This window comes from Myodes glareolus, chromosome 6, assembly GCF_982192425.1.
Source record: "Myodes glareolus chromosome 6, mMyoGla1.1, whole genome shotgun sequence".
Taxonomy (NCBI): domain Eukaryota; kingdom Metazoa; phylum Chordata; class Mammalia; order Rodentia; family Cricetidae; genus Myodes; species Myodes glareolus.
Genome location: NC_142031.1, coordinates 28,336,572 through 28,342,122, shown reverse-complemented (window position 1 = coordinate 28,342,122; position 5,551 = coordinate 28,336,572). Strand labels below are relative to the sequence as shown.

Below are 5,551 nucleotides of genomic sequence, written 5' to 3'. Positions count from 1 at the left end.
GCAGTAGAGGGAAACCCACTAGGGTGAGCTGTGAGCTCCCGGCACCAGAGCACCGCCCAAGCCTGGCTTGCACTCTGTGAGGAGTGAGAATGTTTGTGTGGTGCGTTCTACAGACAAACTGGGCACAGTATTGGCCTCTTCGCTGTGAATCTGTTGAGACTGACATAGACAAAAAAGTGAGCCATCAACACTCAGGGCGAAAGATGTGGCTTTACAGGTTCAAACACAGGAAAAGGCACCAAGGTGTTAAATTCGTGCACAATTATTGCAGGCAAATTATATACCCGATACTTATCTCCAGCCATAGACCATACCTCAATTAGCTGGCTCAGATCTTCCGGTGCAGAACTCCTAGCAACATTGTAGGATGGACTTGTGGCTCTGAACTCCATTTTGTTTGAAGGCAGGCCTTTCCTGTCACCAAGAACAAATTAGTTAGGGAAATCAAATGCACGGGAGATTCTTCTGCATCAGCCCCAGAAGTACTAAGACCACAGGTGAAAGCCACCTGCCCGGCTCCAGTCTCTCTTCTTCTGTGGGCACAGCTGGTATGGCAGTTATAACGGACTTACTTCCACTTGCAAACGGTCAGTATAGAATCTTGACCCTCCAGCATTCTGTACCAACCTTGGGTGCAGAACCAGGCAAAAAACCGAAGAGTTGGAGAAGGAAGACATTAGTGAAGACCAGGTAAAGTCCATGTCCAGAAATAGGGAATTAGTGTGGATTTGTTGGTGATGTTGTTTTACTGTGGGAAATGGGCCAACACACCTTGCCTCCCTTTGTATCTTAGGACTGTCAATTTGATGTTTTTATATATCAAGAGAGTCCAAAAATGGTCATGAAATCTGCACACTGAAGAGAGGATCTTAAACTCTTTTTCTCATATTGTGTCTCCCCTAGCATGCATATAGACGGCAGGTCACTTTTTATGGTTCACAAAGGTGCATACACAGTTCATATTAGTGACCTAAAACAACAACAAAGATACTGCTGTGTCTTAACTATATTTACTTAATTATCTTAAACCCAGTTGACTGCATCCTTAAATACTTTTTTGAAGTGCTAGATGTTGAACCCAAGACCACATGCACCCCAGGCAAGTCCTCTGCCACTAAGCTACATTCCCGGCTCAACAAAAACATTTTTTGTTTTTTGGGAGACAGGGTTTCTCTGTGTAGTCCTGGCTGTCCTAGGACTCACTCTGTTGATCAGACTGGCCTCCATCTCAGAGATTTGACAGCCTCTGCCTCCAAGTGCTGGGGTTAAAGTGTGCACCACCATGCCTGGCCAACAAAAACTTCTTCACATAAGAATATATTCATCTTGAGTAGTTCTGGGTGAAATATTGTCAGAGAAATGAAAGCCTGGATCACTTTTATCCTTCACCTAACCAGATTCTTCCGCCGCCCATGGCAAATCTGTCTATGAAGGATGCCATGCTAGTCAGTTTTCATCGCTGTGACAACATACTCGAGGGAGTAACTCAAAGGAGGGACGTTTGTTGTGGCTCACAGGTGCTGGTGTATCAGAGAGCATCAGTGTCCTCACCCTTTGGACCAGTGGTGAGGCAGAGCACCAGTAGGAGGAATCTGGGAAGGAGACTATTGCAGAGAGACTGGAAGGGGCAGGAATAAGATCCAAGCTTCAAAGCACACCCCTTGCAACACACTGCCTTTAACAAGGTCCCACTCACTAGTTTCTGTCACTTCCCATAGTGCCACTACATTATGACCCCACCAAAGGGTCAATACATTGACTGGGTCAGAGTCCTCATGAGCCCGTTATTTAAAATCCTTACAGTTGGTTTTTAAAGACTCATATTTTCCTACATGTGTATTTTCCTATCCATATTCTATTACTATTTTTAAGGAAAGCAACATGGTGAGTCACACTGCATGCTTTCTCATGAGGCACACTGTGTGCTTTCTCATGAGCCATACCGTGTGCTTTCTCATGAGGCACACTGTATGCTTTCTCATGAGGCATACTGCCTCATGTATCTCATGATACTTCAAAGCAACATGAACCAACTTGACCTGATGGACTTTATGGGAAACCATAAAGAAAGGCGCTTAAGAAATGCAGTGTGGTAAGTTATGCCATGCCTCAGGCACAAGGTCAGGTATTGCAGCCCAACTTGCAGGGGCTCCTTTTGCTCTCAAGCCCCTGATTAGCGCTGTGACTTCTGAGTGATTCTCACTGGCTTCTTGTGTCAGTGATAAGGTGAAGTCAGGGCTGAGTTGCTGGTGATTGAGGAGCAGTAGGAAATCTATGTGTGGTAGGAAATCTCTAGATATAATTCATGTTGGAGCCACTAAGTTTTTAGGGATGCCTGGGTGAATCTATATAGGAATTCTAGTATAAGTGAGTGGGTAATATGTGACATATGATTCCAAGGACCACAAGTGGTAGGGACATGGAACCAGTCTCTACAGATAAATACTGCACATATAGTCCTTTAAGACGTGTTCTTTCCATGATCCTGCATGGGAGATTTGGGAGTGTGGAATACGGCTTTAAATATATGAAGTTTTGAAGGTTTTGTTTTCTTTTTAACTCGGTGTCATAGTTCATAAAACTTCTCTCCATGGTGCTCCTGTGGACTCTGTGAAAGGTCGTGAGTTTGGAGCGCAGGGGCTTCACTGAGGTGGACGGACCTTCTGGCTAACAGACTTGTTAGAGTCACTGATGCCTTGGACAGTCAGACAGCAGCATGACTGAGGCTCTGAAGAGCTCAGGCCCACATGGCACCATCCTCAGGCTCTCGAGTACTGGAGTCACGGACAGAACAACACATATCTGGGCAGTGGGGGAAGATAGACAAAATGAGACAAAATTAAGGAAGCTGTTTTTTCACTTGGTAGTTAGAAGGAAGGCAGTAAAGGATCGACCTTCTGCTCTCCCTGGCTCCTTTCCTGCACCTTCACCACGTGCAAGCTGGGGTGACTGTCTTGGCCACACCACTAGTAGGCTACACAGTGGTCTAAAGTGCATCTCCAACAGAGACAGAGAAGGGAAACAGACACACAGGTGCTGACTGTGGTTCCTTCCTAGGGAACAGTCAGAGATCATTTCCTCACAAGAACCCTCAGGACAGACTCTTCCCGTTCTCCATGTGGACCTTCAGAGTAATGAGTCACAAGACAATGCCAGTGCACAGATCCATGTGTGTTTTGGTCATAGAGGAGCTGCCATTCAGGCAGGACTGGGAGTCACAGTGGAAGGCAGGGCCAGAGTAGCCTGGGATAAACTTTGTGCACATTCTAAAGCTCTGAAACATCGTCTTCCCATCTGCTGAGGGCCGGGCTAGAGAGAACTCTCCTTAGAGTGAGTAGGGAGTCAGGAAGACCTTCTTCACCACAGTGAGCACTGCACACATGGACGGTAGGATCTATGTGGAAAACACCGTGAGCACTGCACACATGGATGGTGGGATCTATGTGGAAAACACCATGAGCACTGCACACATGGATGGTGGGATCTATGTGGAAAACACTGAGCACTGCACACATGGACGGTGGGATCTATGTGGAAAACTCAATTCTAAACTCATCCTATACAGTAACTTGTCTTTTGGAGAAGGGATCTCATGCAGTTCAGGCTGGCCTTTAACTTGCTGTCATGAAAGATGCCTTTGAACTCCTGGTCCTTCTGCCTCCACCTCCCAAGTGGGGAATCACAGACATGTACTCCAGCAGGGTTCTATGCAGTGGTTCCATCTCCCACATTAGCCCCAAGAGGGTCTTCTCTAGCTACTGCCATTCCATAGAGGAGGAAACAGACATAGGGTGTTGTTCTCCCAGCTACAAAGGCTAAGGTGGAGCTGCACACATCCCTCTTGCCTGGCACAGCCCAGGAGGTAAATTGAGGCTCTGACAGCAAAGACAGACTCTAACAAGACAACGCAGGAGCTGTGCTATTGTCCAGGCAGATGGAGAGGGCCCAGGTGGAAGGCGGCCAGGGCACAGGTGCAGAAGGCTCTCCTGGCATGGAGGGGAATTGCATGACTCAGGTCAGGTGACGTTCTCAGAGGTTGATGAAAGGGGCATAAGGGCCACCCTGAGGAGGGCCTAGACTGCCAGTCCCGGGGTCTATAGGAGAGCTAAGAGGGAAGGTGGCAAGAAAGGCAGGACTTCGGGGAGCCTCAGAAGGCAATAGGAATCTGAGGAGAAGTCAGTAAAGTGCTCAGCCTCAGGAGCCCCAAAAACATGAATTAGGATCTCTGACTAAGTGTCTATTTAAGAAAAGACAGTTCACCCCACAACTGCTAATGCCGCTATGCCAACAGGAAGAATGTCAGGAGCAGCAGGGGCAGAAGAGGACTACCATGGTCACCTGTGTTAAGGACATCACCTGAGACGTTCTTGGCACCTGTTGATGGAGATGCAACAGGAACACAGAATCTCTGGAGGTGAGTCACTCTCTAGAGTTGCTTTTGATACAGGGTCTAACTAGGTAATCCAACTAGGCTGAAAGTCATGGTAACATACTTCCTCTCTTCCCGTGTACCAGGACTACAGAGGTGAGCAAGCTTTTCCTGGACTTCAGTGAAAATGAGGGAGAAGACATTAGTCATCTTCTAGCCCTAAACCATCACGAAGCCCAGGACATTTGTTCATTTGTTCCTCCCTCCTTGATGAATTTCCTTATCCCATGATGACCCCAGAGCCTTCTGACACTGTTTAAATTCTGCATTTACTTCAGTCAAGAACACATGTGCATGAGCAAAGTTCATCCTAGGCCTAGTAAGTTCTCAGAGTGAGGCCTGAGAGGGGCTGTGCTCCAGGAGAATGAAGAAAAGCAAGAAGTGGCCTCCTGGGCCCCACTTTCTTCCTTGGGCCCTCTGCCTGCTACCCCAGGGTCTGAAGTGCCCACCAACGAGTGGTGGATTAGTCTAGCATGAGCCTAGAACAACTGAAGGCTGAGGGAAATTCCCACGTGTCCCGCTATCTTGCAGCCCTGAGGTAGCCAGCCACATCACACTTCTACCAGGCCTCCATAGTCTCCAGGCCTCCTTTCTGAAGTTGCTCCGCCAGCCCCCCAGCCCTCCCCTGCTCCACTGTGCTGGGGAATGCAGAATGAGGGGCCTGCTACAAGGCTGGGCACACCTAGCAAGACCCATGGGCAGGTACAAGTTTCCAGAATCCTGTGTTTATGGGCTTCTATTTTTCTTGCTTTTTAAAAAGACAGTGTTCTATGTGTGTGTTTGGCCTGCGTGTAGAGACAGTGGAGGTCACCAGAGGGAGTTAGATCCCCTAGAACTAGAGTACAGAGCCTCGTGAGCCACCAAACCCTGATCCTCTTCAGCGCTGAGCCTACTCTCTAGCCTCCTGCACTGTCTTTAAAGTGAGAGCTGCTCTGGAGAGCACTGGGAAACAGAGTGCTTTCTTTCCCCCTGGTCTACCGACCAGGATCTAGGAGCTCGTACAAGTGGTGGCCTGGGATGCTCAGCCCAGTCCTGTACCAATAGAGTCACCTCTCTTAAGACTCGACATTGGCCTGGCTGCCTATTGTGTGGGTTGGGGATGTGTCTGTGTCTCCAGGGCCA

The 5,551-nt window shown here is 48.2% G+C and overlaps 1 long non-coding RNA gene across 1 annotated transcript; it reads left to right on the top strand.

The window, feature by feature from the left end:
* Window positions 1–622: 622 nt before the first annotated feature.
* On the top strand, window positions 623–4,754 carry LOC125388516 (uncharacterized). The gene is made up of 3 exons (XR_015002005.2): window positions 623–690; window positions 4,292–4,414; window positions 4,516–4,754. It is a non-coding gene; the product is annotated as an uncharacterized LOC125388516 (long non-coding RNA).
* The last annotated feature ends 797 nt before the right edge of the window (window positions 4,755–5,551 follow it).